The sequence below is a fragment of the Salvia miltiorrhiza genome, chromosome 1 (assembly GCF_028751815.1).
Source record: "Salvia miltiorrhiza cultivar Shanhuang (shh) chromosome 1, IMPLAD_Smil_shh, whole genome shotgun sequence".
Lineage (NCBI taxonomy): Eukaryota > Viridiplantae > Streptophyta > Magnoliopsida > Lamiales > Lamiaceae > Salvia > Salvia miltiorrhiza.
In genome coordinates, this window is record NC_080387.1 from 10,831,599 (window position 1) to 10,848,638 (window position 17,040).

General features: G+C 40.0%; 1 protein-coding gene, 3 long non-coding RNA genes and 1 other non-coding gene across 7 annotated transcripts in view; 1 reads left to right on the plus strand and 4 right to left on the minus strand.

Moving 5' to 3' along the window:
- LOC131019092 (uncharacterized) overlaps positions 1-17,040 on the plus strand; it is a gene marked incomplete at its 3' end in the record, with an annotated part of 102,199 nt that overhangs the window by 82,026 nt on the left and 3,133 nt on the right. The gene's annotated exons all lie outside the window — the stretch shown is intronic.
- LOC131007379 (small nucleolar RNA R71) lies at positions 1,382-1,488 on the minus strand. Its single transcript, XR_009096081.1, has one exon. It is a non-coding gene; the product is annotated as a small nucleolar RNA R71 (small nucleolar RNA).
- LOC131006581 (uncharacterized) lies at positions 3,075-6,116 on the minus strand. Its single transcript, XR_009095601.1, has 3 exons — positions 5,836-6,116; positions 3,829-3,890; positions 3,075-3,315 (listed from the first exon to the last, which is right to left on the minus strand). It is a non-coding gene; the product is annotated as an uncharacterized LOC131006581 (long non-coding RNA).
- On the minus strand, positions 6,255-9,065 carry LOC131006579 (uncharacterized). Of its 2 annotated transcripts, XR_009095598.1 has the most exons (3): positions 8,940-9,065; positions 7,191-7,271; positions 6,255-6,570 (listed from the first exon to the last, which is right to left on the minus strand). It is a non-coding gene; the product is annotated as an uncharacterized LOC131006579 (long non-coding RNA). The 2 variants fall into 2 exon arrangements; XR_009095597.1 differs by lacking the exon at positions 8,940-9,065 and having other exon boundaries at positions 7,191-7,643.
- LOC131006580 (uncharacterized) lies at positions 13,955-16,775 on the minus strand. 2 transcript variants are annotated; one of them, XR_009095600.1, is made up of 3 exons: positions 16,650-16,775; positions 14,900-14,980; positions 13,955-14,279 (listed from the first exon to the last, which is right to left on the minus strand). It is a non-coding gene; the product is annotated as an uncharacterized LOC131006580 (long non-coding RNA). The 2 variants fall into 2 exon arrangements; XR_009095599.1 differs by lacking the exon at positions 16,650-16,775 and having other exon boundaries at positions 14,900-15,352.

Sequence of the window (17,040 nt, forward strand, 5' to 3'; positions counted from 1 at the left end):
TTATTCTTGGATTGTGATTGCGTGACACAATTACACATTCAAGACGTTTACGGTATTTCGTATTTAAATTCAATTTCTTTCGTTTAATCATGTTCATGTTTTTCATTCATGTTTATGCTTTCGTTTTAATTATGCAATTTAAATTATGCACTTTAGTTTCACGCTTAGATTAGAAGTCTTTAAATTTACAAGTATTTAATTTCATAAGTAGGTTTAATTTAAGTTCTTTAAAATCTTGCCTAGGGTTTAATAGTTTAATTTGCCTAGTTTAATTTTAAGTTCGATTTTTACTTAAGTTTTTAATTGCAAGTTTTAGTTTAATAATCAAATTCTTTACTGCTTTCTTTTATTGCTTTTTCCTACGGTACTACTAAAAGCCCTTAAAGACTTTCCTTGTGAGATCGACTTGGGTTAGCTTACACGTTACAATAGATCTCGTACTTTTGCAAGTCAATCTAGAGTAGTGTTTAGGTTGAGTCAAATTTTGGCGCCGTTGCCGGGGATAGTTTTAGGCGTTTTAGTTGTGTCGTTTTTACTTGCTTTATTTAATTTTTGTTTTTACGTTTCTTCCACTCGGTGCGTTTAATTTGTTTGTTTAGTGTTGTGCATGCAGGGACACCGTAGTCTTAAAGGCAAACTTGTGTCCCCGTTGCATAGTACGAGCGAAGGGATTTTCAGGAAGTATAGCTGCAAAGAAGAGGAGGGAGCCAGCTCCGCCAATTCCAGCTCTGACTCTGAACCTGAAGCTCCAGAGCAGACCGTAGAAGAGGAGGAAGCCAGCTCTGTCAAATCCAACTCTGATTCTGAAGTACCAGAGCAGAGCGTAGGAGAGGAGGAACAAGATTCGCCAGCCAGCTCTGACTCTGAGCCTTCAGAGCAGCCAACGAAGGAGGACGCCAGCTCTGCCGATACAGAGCACACCACAGAAACGGCAAACCAAGCTAAGGAGGAAGAGGCCAGCTCCGCCAATTTCAACCCTAAGCAGAATTTAAACGAGGTAAAGAAGGAGATGGCCCAACACACGGAATATATGGGAGACTTCACTAGGCCGGTAATCGGAGATACCAACACGTCGACAATCGTGCTCCCCACTGCTGTGAGAAACTACAATCTCAAACCCAACGACTCGAATTTGCTGCCGGTGTTCCACGGGATGCCAAGCGAGGATGCTCTGCAATTCATCCGAGACTTTTGCACACAAGTGCAAACGATTCCTCTGCTTAGCCTCACGGAGGACCAACTCAAGCTCAAGTGCTTCCCCTATGCACTTAAAGACCGGGCCAGGACGTGGATGCTCTCTCTGTCGCCCAACTCTATCACTACGTGGGGAGATGCTTGTGAAAAATTCATGCTGTAATACTACCCAAGCCACAAAACACAGGAGCTGAGAACAAAAATAATGGAGTTCACCCAAGGAGCGGATGAGCTTTTGCATGAAGCTTGGGAGAGATATAAAGAACTCTTCCGTCAATGCCCTCAACATCAATTCACGAATGTTATGTTGATGCAGTTCTTCTACGATGGGTTAGTGCAAACTGCCCAATTTATGGTGGACAGCACGGCAGGAGGAAATATAGCTCGGAAGACTGCGGCAGATCTGAAAGAGATTTTCAAGACCTTGGCCGAAAGCTCCCAACAGAAGTCAGTCCGTGGACGGAGAGTTGAGGCTAGTGCCGTGACAAATCAGTTCGAGATGCAGCAACAATTGGCTTCGATCATGCGAGAAGTTCAACAGCTCAAGATGGAAAAGATGGAAAATTCTCCAGTTCAGAGCTCAGCGCCGCCGATGACAACTCAGCCGAATCCGGCTTTGCCAATGTCAACTCCGCAGAACCCAGCCATGTAATATGTTGAGCCGTGTGGTATCTGTGGAGATTTCAGCCATGGAGCTAATGAGTGCCATAGAATGGGAGAGTTTACTCCGGACGGACAAGCTGAGGTCTATGCAGCACAAGGATTCCAAACCTACAATCAAGTGCAGAACAGACCATATGGCCAGAATATGAATCAAGGTCCACAGAATATAGTTGGAGGATGGAGAGGTCAGCCGAATGTTGGATGGGGAAATCAAAATTTTGGGGGGAATCAATTCCGTCGACCACCCCAAATGGGCTATCAACAACAACAACATTATTTCCCACCACAGCAGGGGTCTTCTCAACCATACAGACCACAATACCAACAGCAGCAATCCATTCTGCAACAGAGTGCGCAGCCGATTCCACCACAAAAAATCCACGCTCGAAGAAACGCTGCAAGCCTTTATGGAGATCAGCAAACAAAGTATGGAGTCCCAAGCATCTACAATCAAAAGGCTTGAAACAACGGTTGGACAACTTTCCGGTGCCTTGAATCAAATTCAACAACAACAGCAGCCCGGGAAGTTTCATGGCCAACCTGCTCAGCCACATCAAACTCTAGCTGTAACTGTTCTCCGCAGTGGTAAGATGTTGGATAACAAAGTGGATGTTCCAACACAAACCAGAGCAGAGGAATCGTCCCGCCTGAGTAGAGCCGATTCCTCTGGCTTTACCAGAACAGAGCTGCCGAACTCTGCTCAATCCAGACCAGAGCTGCTGAGCTCAGCTCTGCCCAGCTCGACGGATGGAGAAAAGGCAGACCAGCAAAAGGAATGAGAGAAGGAGAAGGAGGTCAAGCTCCACAAAGCTTCTACACATTATCGACCACCGATTCCCTTCCCGGGCAGATTGAGCAACGAGAAGCAGGACCAACAGTTCACCGACTTCTACAACATGCTTGCCAAGGTGAACGTGAATCTCCCTCTCCTTGATGTGATCAGAAAGGTCCCGGCATATGTAAAATTTTTCAAGGAATTGGTCTCCAACAAGCGGAAGTTCGGAGACAATGTCGCAGCCCGAAAACCCGACACTAGTAATAGCGGGGTACGAGTATCGATACGACTATTTTTAAAGAATAAAAGATAAGAAGAACTAGGTGAACGTCATGCGGAAGCTCACGTCAAAGCATGCTAAGGAAAAACTTCACAAAATTAGCCCAAGGGTAAAATCGTCAACATTGTCATAACTTTTTAATTATTAGGAATTTCACGAACAAAAACAAAACGGGTATAGCTCATTTTTCATAAGGAAGCATAATATGCAGAGTATCGCAGCAAAAGGCGAACCGATTATATGTATGAAGACACATAACCGTGAGTGTATTGCTTGGTCTCAAAAGAAAACTAAGTATTTCAACATCAAGACTCTATTATCATAAAGGTAAAATAGAAATTTAAATTACATCGATAGAAACTCTCCCCCACTAGCACCAGACCAATCTCGCTCCCTGCTTAGCCTGCACATTTAAAAATATATGCAGGGCGTGAGTACATAATACTCAGTGGGCAAAAGCCGAAAAACAAGAAAGGTGCTCTTAGAGCTATAAGTTTGAAGCTTGCCACATCTCAGCAATACACAGAAATAAGTTAGTATTAAAGGAATCTGTGCATGCAGTTTTCATAATCATGACATCATAAGTAAACGACTGCAGTCAAAGATTTTAACATGCATGTACCACATCTAAAACTCATCATTATAATTAAGGTACTGAGAAGTAGGCCTCCCTCTCAAGTACCGTGACCGGCCGACCCGAAGACGGCTCGCAGTCACCTCTGTGCACAAAATCCCGCTTGTGGCAGGACCGAATTCGTCTCATCAGTAGAGGGTAACGCACAAGCTCAACATCAAAAATTGGCAAGTCAAACAGTTCTCAAATATCATTTAACTCAAATCATTTGTTAATCTCATAACATCATCAAATCATTTTAGAAAGTTCATATGATAAACATATACTCCAAATATTGCCCACCTGAAGTCCTTCGCTAATTCTGGAAAGAAATCAGGCAACTTACTTCTTCGTCTCGCTCGGGCCTTCATATGTCATCATCACATCGTCATCGTCATCGAAGGTTCATGTGATAAAACAAACCTTAGTCAGAAACTCAATTTCTAAATCCAATCTCATCTTAACTATAACTTCTCACTCAACGTCTATTTACCCGTTAAAACTCAATCCCTAGGTATACTCGGCTTCTAAGGATTCATACGTCCTATTTTCGACTTAACTCCCAACTCGGCTCAAACTCATAGCAATCAAGCACATAAACAAGTATAAACACTTAAGCATATTAAAAACACACATAGACAAGTCAAAAACAAACTTCACTCTGCACTGACTCAACTTTAAAACCTCACCAGACTCTGTAAATAACTCTACTGGGATCGTAACTTATACCAAAAGAAACCTCTTTGAGTCTAGTTTCATTTAAAAAAAAGTAGGATAAAAAATTCCAAGTATTTTAGGAGATATGACTGTTTTACTACAGTCTACCATATTCGGCAGTTTTTAGCAACCGAAATGTTTGATTTTTGAAAAATAGTAAACGTGGTCAAAAAGGTCTGAAATTTGGTGGGTACTTATCTAAGACACGCAGGTCTAAACCATAAAAATTGGGGTTCCAGAATGCTAAGGAAAGCTACTGGAAAAGGTGACTCTATTGGCTACTCACCGAACAATTCGGCAGAACGTATCAGTTTTAGTCTTACATTTTATAAAAATAGCAAACGAAGTCCAAATGACTTGAAATTTTACCGGTATGCTCAAGACTCTCAACTATACTTACCATAAAACTTTCATGGTGTGTGGGTATCAAAAACCCCTCGAAAACAGTAGGTCAGTGCGTCGTGAAAAACGACTCCGAATCATACACACAAGCAAACATGCTCAACTCAACATTTAAACCAAGCAAACTCATCAAAGCTCATTTTAAGCACTTATAGCATTTAAAAACATTCAAATACCACAAAATACTCATAATACTCAATCTCGAGTCTTTTCTTTCATCACCAACTCAAATCTCATAGAAAACACTTCAACGAACGCATCAAACAAATTCTCTTTTCAATTTCATGCTCGAATTTACTCAAATACTCAAATATGATCATTTACATCATATAAATCATTATTCACATATTCATTTTCTTTTTATCATGTAAACTATATTTTAATGAAAATCCATGTATCAACATAAAACTCTCAACAAAACATGGATAAAGTTCACATAATGATTATAGAGCAATTAGACCTCATTTTATCAAGCATCAAACTCACATCATACAAGAACTCAAAACTCATGCAAACTAAACTAAGCCAAAATTTTATTTAGCCTACAATAGACTTAATCAAATATACAAAGACACTACTATCATGCTTAAAAACATAAATCTTAAGCAAAAACACTTAAATAACACATAGACCAAAAAGTCCTAATTTTTACTAAACTAAACTCTTTGAAAATTTAAAAACACATATGAATCTTTAATCTATTCATATATCTTTCATTTTTAACCAATTAATCTTACATATAAACCATCAATTTACATATAAGGGCATATATACACATATCCCTAATTTTAGTAAACTAACTCACATCAAAATCATCAATTGACATCATATACTCAAATTACTCCATCAATCATCATCATATACATCTCAAAGACTCATTTACATCATCAATTCATCATTTAACTCTTTGACTCAAAAGTTCCCATTTTTGGGTAAACTAACTTCCATCAAAGTTTCACATCTCAAGGCACATATTTCACAACATACCTCAATCATCAATACTCATCACATAACTCTCATTTTTCACCCCAAATCAAGAAAAGAAAAAGAAAATTTTTTGAAGGGGTGAAGACCCATTTTTTTTCGAAAATTAAGGAAATAGGGAGGGGGTGATTTTCTTGCTTCATCTTTCAAGAATACACACATACAACATCCTTCAATCAAGAATTATAGAAAAACATGGCCACTTACCCAAATTCTTACCAAAATTCACACTTTCTCACTCTAACTTTGGAGCTCTTCTTCAAGGATTCTCTTGATTAAAAGTGGCTAGAATGTGTTTATGGAAGATATTAGAGTGGTTTGAGGTGTTTGGTAATATTTTTGGAAGCTTCGAAGGTTTTCATCAATGGAGGAAAATGGTGGAAATGAGAGATGAAGGAGATGAGTGTGTGTTGGGCGAAAATGTGTGTGAGGGAGAGAGGTGAGTTGGCCGAAAATTTCAAGTGAGGGAGAGAGAGATTTGGCTTTGCAAGATTTGAATTGATATTGTGTATCTTTAAAGATATTTGGAAATCTTATAGAATATTTGGCAATTAATGGATGATCTCTCTCACTCTAATCTCTCTCTCACTCTAATCTCTACTGTCACACCCCAATTCTTGAATGAATAAATATAATCGAGGTATAAATAATTCATAGAAATAAACAAGGGAAAAACCTTGTTAAAACCCGAAATAGGATAGAAAGTCGGGCTATGCCCCTTTGGATCACAAGTTTTGTTTCATGCTTCTGACAACCGACATTCATTTGCATAAATTTAGTAGTGAAGAGCCTAAGCTCGGTCAAATATATCATTTGAAATTTAACATGAAGATCTTAAGTTGGGAAAACAAAAGACTGATATGAGTAATTGCTACAGCGGAAGTCTAACATAGGAATTTATCACTAGCCTCAGCTCCGTCCCGTCAGCACCGGCCAGCCAACCTGAAAACATTTGAAAGTATTTTTGGGCTAAGTACTAATGTACTTAGTGGGCATGCATTTTCTGAAACATTTTATATTTTAATAAAGACAGTTTATCCAATCATACTTGACATGACTTAGAAGGTTTTAAATTGAAATAACTTCTAAGCATGTTAAAATATTTTCTTTCATTTGTGCGCACATGTCACACCCCCTTTCTGTTACTCGCTGTGATCCCGGACCTTTTAGCCACCGACGGATCTCTGTCTCCCGCTTACTTGAACTGAGGGCGTAACCCAGACAAGTTTACTTTGACCTCAGGACGCTACCCAGGCAGGCCTGATATTTCTCATGCTCCGGAACACATCCAGCCGAGCACCCTTATAACGCCTCTGGTTAGAGCCCGATGGAGATCAACCCACCGAGTCAACTAACAAGTGTACACAATTCTCAAACAACGTATTAGGTCATAAGAGAACCTCAATTGATTAACTGCGCGAGCCTTAAACAGAGCAGAGTGCACATAAACATTTTATTGGATAAACAGTTTGCATTTCATTAAATAAACAATTTGCATTTCATTGAAACATTTAGAGCTTAATAACTCAATCATACTTTATACATTTGGAAAGTAAGCCCACCTGGTTAGGCAAAGCCTGAAGATCATAATCACATATAAACCTGTCTTGGGAAAGCAGCGCTGATCCCCCTGGTCACAAAGCCTACAAGAAATTCTATTCTTAATAGGTCTCGTGAAGCTAATCTTAAGTCATGGTGTAGTGCTTAATATTCTATGATTCACTTAGCCGGGTTTTCAAAATTTAGTAAATAAATAATTGAAAACTAAATTCTTGAGTTAAGGACACCAACAATATCCTTACTCGATTTTCTTTAAATAATTGGAATTATAATTAAAACCAATTAAATACTTTTATTGCAAAATAAATGCAATTTCATGTCATGCTTAGCATTTATTAAGTAATTTACTTAAAATATGCACATAATAATAATATAATATTATTATGCAAATTAAAAATAATTAATCAAACTTAATAAGTCTAATTAATTAAAATAGTGTATCTCCTTTAAATAAAAATCTGCATAAATCCAATTAAATTAATAATTGGGCAGCCCATGATTTAAAATAATTAGAGGCCCACTGACAAAAATAACTCTACACATTTAAAACACATGGCCCAAACTTTCTTCTCTTTTTATTTTAAAGAAGTCGGCCCAGCTGAAATTTTGAAAACCAAGGCCCAAAACTAAACCCAACACCCCAAACCCTTTTCTCCTTGTTTTCTCCCTTCAAACAAACGCACACACCACACACATCGCAGCTGCGCAGCATCCTTCCCATCTCACTCTCTCTTCTCTCTCCATTCACGCCAAAATCTCTCTCAAAGCTCGGCCGCCGCAGTCTCTCTTCCGGCGAATTCACGGCTGAAAGGCTGCCGTCTCTCTCTCTCCCTCGAATCTCCTCCGGTCTCCCCCTGCCGCTGCCAAGCCGCGGCCGCGTCCCCTGCACCATCTTCCTCGATCTCCTCATAAGAACCCACACACACAGACGCCATCCCTCAAACTCTCTATTCTCCGGCGACGCAACAACTACAAGTCACCGTTGTCTCTCCCTCATCAGTCACCCTCTCTCTCGACTGATCCAAGATCTGCTCGTCCCTCTTTCCTCTCGAAGTTTCACCGCCGCCGGAGCTCCATTCCCTTCACCCAACTGGCCGACAGCAGCAGCAGCAGCAGCCACTGCTTTCCTCGGTCTCCCTCATCAATTTCCCGGCGACAGCAACCCACGGCTGCTGCCGTCCTTCGCTCAACCCCCCGCCCAGACCAGACCACACCACCTCTCTCTCTCCAGCCGTGGCCGGGCAGCAGCGGCACCGCCGCCGTGCCCTGCCTCCCTCCGCTGAACTTTGGCCGACGGCAGCAGCTTCATGCCGCCACCATCGCCGCCCTCTCTACCCTGCTCTCCCTCCGTCCGTGGCCGGACGACAGCGGTAGGGCCGCCGCGCCACGGCCTCCCTCTGCGAAATCTCAGCCTAGTCCAGCCACCACCCCGACTCGACTCACACCCAAAAACAGCAACCCGACTCAACGTAGCAAGTTCAGAAATAAAGAATAAAAATTCAAGCTTTGGGGTTCTACTTCTCTTCTCAAACGTGCTTCATATATGTATATATGTACACAGATTGTATGCAGATTTAACATAACTTATTTGTACATTTATTCAAAATGTTTTCTTGTTTCTGTAAACACATGTATATGAATGAAATGGGTCATCATGGATTTGAAGTATGTGAAGGTTTGATGTGTTACAATTGCAGTATCATAACTGAATGAGCAAGTATAAAATAGGTAGAGAGATTCAAAGATAAAACCTCTGGTTTGAGTTGCTGAAATCTGAGTTTTGTGGCAGTTTGATCCATTCGCAATATGGCTGAGCTCTGCACTTGGATTTCTTTGGGTTTAATATAATTGAGATATGACAGAGATTGAGATATGGCAGACAGAGAGGAGTGGACGAATGTATTGCTGTGTAGGAGTAGGTGTAGTGGGTAGTGGGTGTAGTGGGAGAGAGTAAAATAAAATAAAATAAAAATCTTCCGGGTTGTACTATGAAAACTGTAATAATCGTTTAATGTTTGCTTAAATAAATAGCTCATGAAAATGCTTGAATGCTAAATTAAATAAATATTCAATGCATATAAATTTAATTACTAAATTTACAAATGCTTTTGTAAATCATTTTTGTTGGAATTAAAATAAATTCTTTTTCTAAATCCGGCGTGAATCATCTTAAATCTAAGTTCGAAAATAAATTCTAAATTTAGCTCGGGAAAACGGGGTATTACATCCCTCCCTCCTTAAAAAAAATTCCGTCCTCGGAATTGCATATCTGATAATCTAGCTGGGGATACTAGTCTTTCATTTCATTCATCTCTTTCGTGGCCTTTTCCATCCTGTGATGGTTCCACTACATGACGAGAATAATATTATTGACTAGTAAAACTTGAACCTTGCGATCAAGTATCTGGACTGATTTCTCTTCATAACTTAGGTCCTGGCTAGGACTCCTTTATCTTGCTTAATCAAATGCTTTGGATTAAACACATACTTTCTTAACTGAGAGACATGAAACACATTGTGCACATCTCCAATACTGGGTGGCAATGCCAACCTATAGGCTACAGGGCCTATCTTATCTAGGATCTAAAAAAAATCCTATATAACGGGGTCGTAACTTGCCCCTCTTTCTGAAACGTATAACTCCCTTTTAGGGAGAAACTTTGAGGAAAACTTGATCCCCAACATTGAATTCTAACTCCGATCGGCGTTTATCGGCGTAAGACTTTTGTCTATCTCGAGCTTCTTTGATTCTTTGCTTGATGTGGTCGACCTTCTCAACCATCTGTTGGACCAGTTCAGGACCTAACAGCTTTCTTTCACCCACTTCATCTTAGTAAAATGGTGAACTACATTTTCGGCTATACAAGGCCTCATCTGGATTATTCCAAATGTTGCTTGATAACTGTTGTTATAAGCAAATTCTACGAGAGATAACAAATCCCCCCAACTTCCACTTTTGTCTGCGACAATCGTTCGTAACATAACTTCTAGAATCTGAATCGTTCTTTCTGACTGCCCGTCAGTCTGAGGGTGGTACGCTGTGCTGAAGTTCAGCTGAGTGCCCATGGCTTCTTGTAAACTTTTCCAGAAACGCGATGTGAATCTGGTGTCACGATCTGACGTGATAGATACAGGTACACCGTGAAGGCGTACTATCTCTTTGACATATAACTTTGCAAGTTTCTCCAATCCAAATGTCATTTGAATTTGTAGAAAGTGCGCTGACTTTGATAATCGATCCACGATGACGCTATATCTCTTTTCATTTATTTCCACCAGAAAATTTTCTTTAAATCCCGGTGCATCTTTGTACTGCCTGAATGTGTAGTGTAAGGAGTATCATGAGCCTTGCTCATAATCTCGTTCTTTAATTCTTCTTTGTGTGGCACACACAATCTTTCACCAACCATAAGTGTATTATTCTTTGCTTCAGTTAATCTTCTCCAAGAACAAATCTTCTCTTTGTGCTTGCACAATTCTTTCTCTCAAATCAGGTTTAGCTGTCAGCGCAGCTACACAACCCGATACTGAATCTGGGGAATAAACAATCTCTAAACTGAGTGAGGCGAACTCACGAATCAGCTCCTTCTGTTGGGTAATGAAATACCCTAGCTTAGCCTTCGTCTTTCGACTCAGGACGTCAGCTACTACATCTGTTTTTCCTGGATGGTAACTGATGGTGCAATCGTAATCCTTTACTAATTCGAGCCATCTTCGTTGTCTCATGTTTAAATCCTTATTGCTCGAAAAAGTACTTTAAACTCTTATGATCTGTAAAGATCTTACACTTAACTCCATAGAGGTAGTGTCTCCAAATCTTCAGCGCGTGCACAACTGCTGCTAGTTCTAAATCATGAGTCGGGTAGTTCAGCTCATGGGGCTTCAATTGACAAGACGTGTATGCTATCATTTTTTTGATTTTTGCATCAACACGCAACCCAATCCTAGTTTCGAGGCATCGGTGTACACCACGAATTCTTCATTCTCTTGTGGTATTGCTAACACTGGTGAAGTAGTCAGCCTAGTTTTGAGCTACTTAAAACTTTGTTTACAAGTTTCGGACCAAACATACTTAGTCCATTTTCTTAAAAGCCGAGTCATTGGCCTAGCCAATCTCGAGAATCTTTCTATGAACCTTATGTTGTAACCTGATAGACCGAGAAAACTTCTGATCTTATTGACATTTGATGGTGCCTTCCATTCCTTGACTGCTTCGACCTTGGCGGGGTCTACTTTGATTCCTTCAGTCGACACTATGTGACCGAGAAACATAACTTCCTTTAACCAAAATTCACACTTGTTGAATTTGGTAAACCATTTCTCATTGCGTAGGGTTTTGAGTACGATGCGTAAGTGCTCTTCATGTTGTTCTTCGGTCTTAGAGTATACGAGGATGTCGTCGATAAACACTAAGACAAAACTATCGAGATACTGATGGAAAACTCTGTTCATCAGGTCCATGAAAACTGCTGGGGCATTCGTTAAATCTAAGGGCATCACTGTGAACTCGTAAAGTCCATAACACGTTCAAAACGCTGTCTTTGGAATGTCTTCTCTTTTCATCCTGAGTTGGTGGTAATCAGATCTTAGGTCAATCTTGGAAAACACACCGACTTCTCTCAACTGATTTAACAGGTCGTCTATCCTCGGAAGAGGATATCTATTCTTATGAGCTTGCTTCAACTTCTTATAATCAATACACATCCTTAGTGTATCATCTTTTCTTTGACATCTTTAATTAGTGCTCCCCATAGTGACATACTATGTTGCATGAAACTAGGTCTGGTGAAAATTTGGTAATTCATTGGGAAAAATATCTTTGTACTCTCAAATCAGTTGAACTTCCTTAATTGTTTCCTTCGTCCTAAGTCACCTTCTCAGATTGAGTAGGGAATTCTAACATCAAACTTTTCTCATCGTCTTCGTAACTTTCACTTCGAGGATTAATGGCACTCCTTTTGCCATGTAAACTCATTTTCCCATTTCCAAATGGTTATTTAATGGGGGTTTCTAAGTTTCCATTGTGGTGGCGTTCCAACTTTATTCTTGCTGTAGCTTCTGGCACTTTAGCCAAAGCATTCACTCTCTTAGCTTGAGCCTACTAGCCTTGGGGTTGGGTTATACCTTAAGTGTAGTTCTAGTGCTTTCCTTCTATTTAAGGGTTTCCTCTATTTCTTTCATTCCATTTCCTTTTTCTTTACCTCCATCTTGAGGTGGTGTACATATCTTGTTTGTGCGTGAACTTTTTACTTCTCCATTTGTTGTAGTGAATCGGTGGTGAGAGTCTCGTTCATTGCTTGTTCACTAGGGGAATTGAATATCTCATGACGCGATTCATTCACGAACTCCTTTACGCATTTCTTATTATTGTCCACCATGTGGACCACATATTGACAGCTGGTTGAAAACTTCATCATACTCACTACATGCTCCATTTCTTCGCTTGGGATTCCAAAAATCGCTTTGATTACCAAAAGACAGCTTGATACTTAGTGCATCGTTCTAATGGTTAAAAACTAATGACAAACTGAGTAATTCTAATCGCTACTATACTTATCGTAATAAAGGATATTCTATTGTGACAACTATATAGTGCGAGTCTATATATATTGTAGTGATGCTCTACCTCGAGATCAAAAATCTTAATTGACAATCACCGAGATCTTAGTCATGTGGGCTGGCCAGACCCAACAAAACGAATCACTCAGTCAAATGGGAACTTCGCCCCCAATCATGTCAACTTCTTATTCATGTAAGTCTCTAGTCAAACTTCTAACTTAAAACTTACTAGTAAGTACTTCATCATAAGTCATTGATACCATGAAAGTCCATTCTATGCCGTTCTAGCAAAGCTATCACGACTGACATCATAATCATAAGCAACATAAGTTCTTATGTGAAAAACTTAATCTCACCGCTATTGAAATAGCTCAAGTGAATTCTTAGTCTTAAGGCAGTGCCTCTATGTTGTAACACATCTATGTTAAACATTTCTATCTTACCAGTCTTTACTTAAATCGATCAAGCGGTGCTATCACGATTAACATTCTCAAAACATTCTTGGGTGGTACTCAAACAGTTTGCAAGAGGATCCACCATTCTAATCGTATAGGCAGCTAGCCTAAAACGACAACATAAAGCTTTCTTATTCGTTCATTCTCTTTGAAACTTCAAACATGTTGACATTAAATGCCACATGAAACTTTTCTATTGCCGGGAAGATTCAAAGAATCTAACTCGACCATTCATCTGGTATTCGTGAAAGGCTCAATAGTCTTAAACACGACTTTAACTCATCTTATCGTTAAGGGTTTGGGTAGTCCCAAACACGATACTTACTTATCTTATCGTTAAGGGCTCGGGTTGTCCCAAACACGATACTTACTTATCTTATCGTTAAGGGCTCGGGTTGTCCCAAACACGATACTGAGCTTGGTTATATGAGTCGGAGACCCAAGATAACAATATGAAAGCGATTAGCAATTCATAACTTATAACATATGGAAAGCGATAAGCAATTCACATAGCATCATTCATTGGAGCGCACACTTTTTCTTGGAAACATTTATAACATCTGAAATACATATATGTATATTTTTGAAACTATTATCGTACCTTTGTTGCGGCAGTGTGACGGCGAGCTGAGGGCTACTGACATTCTTAGAATTCTAGAGATACTATTCTAGACTCGACATCAAAAGCTTATGGTTATCAGAAACATGAAAGAAAACTCATGCTCTGATACCATTCTGTCACACCCCAATTCTTGAATGAATAAATATAATCGAGGTATAAATAATTCATAGAAATAAACAAGGGAAAAACCTTGTTAAAACCCGAAATAGGATAGAAAGTCGGGCTATGCCCCTTTGGATCACAAGTTTTGTTTCATGCTTCTGACAACCGACATTCATTTGCATAAATTTAGTAGTGAAGAGCCTAAGCTCGGTCAAATATATCATTTGAAATTTAACATGAAGATCTTAAGTTGGGAAAACAAAAGACTGATATGAGTAATTGCTACAGCGGAAGTCTAACATAGGAATTTATCACTAGCCTCAGCTCCGTCCCGTCAGCACCGGCCAGCCAACCTGAAAACATTTGAAAGTATTTTTGGGCTAAGTACTAATGTACTTAGTGGGCATGCATTTTCTGAAACATTTTATATTTTAATAAAGACAGTTTATCCAATCATACTTGACATGACTTAGAAGGTTTTAAATTGAAATAACTTCTAAGCATGTTAAAATATTTTCTTTCATTTGTGCGCACATGTCACACCCCCTTTCTGTTACTCGCTGTGATCCCGGACCTTTTAGCCACCGACGGATCTCTGTCTCCCGCTTACTTGAACTGAGGGCGTAACCCAGACAAGTTTACTTTGACCTCAGGACGCTACCCAGGCAGGCCTGATATTTCTCATGCTCCGGAACACATCCAGCCGAGCACCCTTATAACGCCTCTGGTTAGAGCCCGATGGAGATCAACCCACCGAGTCAACTAACAAGTGTACACAATTCTCAAACAACGTATTAGGTCATAAGAGAACCTCAATTGATTAACTGCGCGAGCCTTAAACAGAGCAGAGTGCACATAAACATTTTATTGGATAAACAGTTTGCATTTCATTAAATAAACAATTTGCATTTCATTGAAACATTTAGAGCTTAATAACTCAATCATACTTTATACATTTGGAAAGTAAGCCCACCTGGTTAGGCAAAGCCTGAAGATCATAATCACATATAAACCTGTCTTGGGAAAGCAGCGCTGATCCCCCTGGTCACAAAGCCTACAAGAAATTCTATTCTTAATAGGTCTCGTGAAGCTAATCTTAAGTCATGGTGTAGTGCTTAATATTCTATGATTCACTTAGCCGGGTTTTCAAAATTTAGTAAATAAATAATTGAAAACTAAATTCTTGAGTTAAGGACACCAACAATATCCTTACTCGATTTTCTTTAAATAATTGGAATTATAATTAAAACCAATTAAATACTTTTATTGCAAAATAAATGCAATTTCATGTCATGCTTAGCATTTATTAAGTAATTTACTTAAAATATGCACATAATAATAATATAATATTATTATGCAAATTAAAAATAATTAATCAAACTTAATAAGTCTAATTAATTAAAATAGTGTATCTCCTTTAAATAAAAATCTGCATAAATCCAATTAAATTAATAATTGGGCAGCCCATGATTTAAAATAATTAGAGGCCCACTGACAAAAATAACTCTACACATTTAAAACACATGGCCCAAACTTTCTTCTCTTTTTATTTTAAAGAAGTCGGCCCAGCTGAAATTTTGAAAACCAAGGCCCAAAACTAAACCCTACACCCCAAACCCTTTTCTCCTTGTTTTCTCCCTTCAAACAAACGCACACACCACACACATCGCAGCTGCGCAGCATCCTTCCCATCTCACTCTCTCTTCTCTCTCCATTCACGCCAAAATCTCTCTCAAAGCTCGGCCGCCGCAGTCTCTCTTCCGGCGAATTCACGGCTGAAAGGCTGCCGTCTCTCTCTCTCCCTCGAATCTCCTCCGGTCTCCCCCTGCCGCTGCCAAGCCGCGGCCGCGTCCCCTGCCACCATCTTCCTCGATCTCCTCATAAGAACCCACACACACAGACGCCATCCCTCAAACTCTCTATTCTCCGGCGACGCAACAACTACAAGTCACCGTTGTCTCTCCCTCATCAGTCACCCTCTCTCTCGACTGATCCAAGATCTGCTCGTCCCTCTTTCCTCTCGAAGTTTCACCGCCGCCGGAGCTCCATTCCCTTCACCCAACTGGCCGACAGCAGCAGCAGCAGCAGCCACTGCTTTCCTCGGTCTCCCTCATCAATTTCCCGACGATAGCAGTCCACGGCTGCTGCCGTCCTTCGCTCAACCCCCCGCCCAGACCAGACCACACCACCTCTCTCTCTCCAGCCGTGGCCGGGCAGCAGTGGCACCGCCGCCGTGCCCTGCCTCCCTCCGCTGAACTTTGGCCGACGGCAGCAGCTTCATGCCGCCACCATCGCCGCCCTCTCTACCCTGCTCTCCCTCTGTCCGTGGCTGGACGACAGCGGTAGGGCCGCCGCGCCACGGCCTCCCTCTGCGAAATCTCAGCCTAGTCCAGCCACCACCCCGACTCGACTCACACCCAAAAACAGCGACCCGACTCAACGTAGCAAGTTCAGAAATAAAGAATAAAAATTCAAGCTTTGGGGTTCTACTTCTCTTCTCAAACGTGCTTCATATATGTATATATGTACACAGATTGTATGCAGATTTAACATAACTTATTTGTACATTTATTCAAAATGTTTTCTTGTTTCTGTAAACACATGTATATGAATGAAATGGGTCATCATGGATTTGAAGTATGTGAAGGTTTGATGTGTTACAATTGCAGTGTCATAACTGAATGAGCAAGTATAAAATAGGTAGAGAGATTCAAAGATAAAACCTCTGGTTTGAGTTGCTGAAATCTGAGTTTTGTGGCAGTTTGATCCATTCGCAATATGGCTGAGCTCTGCACTTGGATTTCTTTGGGTTTAATATAATTGAGATATGACAGAGATTGAGATATGGCAGACAGAGAGGAGTGGACGAATGTATTGCTGTGTAGGAGTAGGTGTAGTGGGTAGTGGGTGTAGTGGGAGAGAGTAAAATAAAATAAAATAAAAATCTTCCGGGTTGTACTATGAAAACTGTAATAATCGTTTAATGCTTGCTTAAATAAATAGCTCATGAAAATGCTTGAATGCTAAATTAAATAAATATTCAATGCATATAAATTTAATTACTAAATTTACAAATGCTTTTGTAAATCATTTTTGTTGGAATTAAAATAAATT